The sequence below is a fragment of the Athene cunicularia genome (assembly GCF_003259725.1).
Source record: "Athene cunicularia isolate RWA chromosome 27 unlocalized genomic scaffold, athCun1 chr27_part1, whole genome shotgun sequence".
Taxonomy (NCBI): Eukaryota; Metazoa; Chordata; class Aves; order Strigiformes; family Strigidae; genus Athene; species Athene cunicularia.
In genome coordinates, this window is record NW_020799138.1 from 3,385,308 (window position 1) to 3,387,068 (window position 1,761).

A 1,761-nucleotide genomic window follows, 5' to 3' on the forward strand; every position below is an offset into this window, starting at 1 on the left:
TGTTGATGCAGAAGGGTACTCTAAAAGACCCTTATTTCTTCTTTTACAGATCCCGACTCTCAGAAAAGCAGATAAAACTCTTCTGAGGTTGGAATTCCACCAAGAAGCCTTTGCGTGGAGTACCCTTTGCATTGTTTTATACCCCTACTTTTCTCCTACTTTAATTAAAGCCAAAACAAGTGTGTTTATGTCACACAGTCCTTTTTGTAGTCCTACTGATGTCTTTAAAAGTCCAAACACTGACTTTTAATCACTTCAAAAGACCACAGGTCAAGGTAAGGAGTAGTGAAGTCAACATGGCATTTCTATTGATTATATCCTAAAGTGGCCTCACCTAATTGGAAACAGTTGGCTAGTAAGCTGGGTTTTTTAACTGACCTTCTTTAACCTTTAAAATCACAAGCCATGGAGATGCCTGTGGTTCCTTTACTGTGTGTTTTGAGTTACATATAATACTGACATTCTTTGCTTCTGAGGTTTCTTCTGATTAGAGCCTGAGCTTACGAAGTGACGTGATGCTGCACACAGTTTACAGCCAAGAGGTCCAAAGCACACTTTTACATGTTGATTGAACACACATGATAACAAACTGTCGAGTGCCCTGCCTTCAGCTTGAGTGGGATGAACGTTCTTGTATTTAATGTTCTTTTTCTTTAACAACTAGCATAGCCTCAACAAAGAGGAGTTTTTCCTTTGTTTTAGAGGAAAAACAGATCTTGACTCAAATGCTGACATCCAAAGACACCGAGTTGAATCCATGCAAAGCAACTAGAAAACACTGCCATTTGGAAGTGAAGATGGGAAGGAGCCTGAATACTTCACTGCACTGTACAGCAAGAAGCCTGGAATATTTGTATCTCAGCAAAAAAATTGGATCAATCAGTACAAATTTGCTGTATTGATTCTTTTAAGCTACGCTCAGATTTGCACATGAACCTTCTGAATTCTTGTCTGATCGACGCATTTCCTAACTTCTCAATTCCACGTAAACTTGAAATACATTACTTAATAAATGATAATTCTTTTTACTGTGTGTGATGAGATTTTGCAAGTTTTAAGGTACTTGATATCCCCTGTGCCACTTGCTAACCCTGTGCTGGTTATTGTCTGTCACAGGGAACCTGATCCACATGCGTGGCTGTGCTCACTAGTCTCCAAGTCGGTCCTTACAAACTATGTACTAACAGTGTGAGTTAGAAAGTACTTATTAAACATGAATTATACATGATAATATGACCAATAACCGTCCCAAGTGAAGAGTTCCTAACATATTTGTGATTTTTCCTGAACAAAATGACTTACTAAGCAGACACTGTATTCACAGAACATTGCATTCCTTCTTTATCCAGCAAAGATTAATAACTTCTGAGTCAGCCTTACGCCTGGATTCTGGGAATGAGGAAACAAAGATGTTGTGGTTACTCGTTTTGCACAAACTGGTTCTTTTCAGAGTAGCGGTTTTTACCGTGGGGTGAAATGAAAACAGCTGCCAGCTGCAATTTGCTTCAAAAAGGCAGCGTCCGCTGGTCACAGTCCACACACGTCTGTGGCTCTGAGGAGCCCTGGTCTTTGATACGCTGTAGAATCAGAGAATCCCAGAATCACTCAGGTTGGAAAAGCCCCTCGGGATCATCAAGTCCAACCCTCAGCCCGACTCTACAAGTTCTCCCCTGCCCCACATCCCCCACAGCTCATCCCAACGGCCCTTAAACCCCCCAGGGATGGGGACTCCCCCCTCCCTGGGCAGCCTGTTCCACTCTC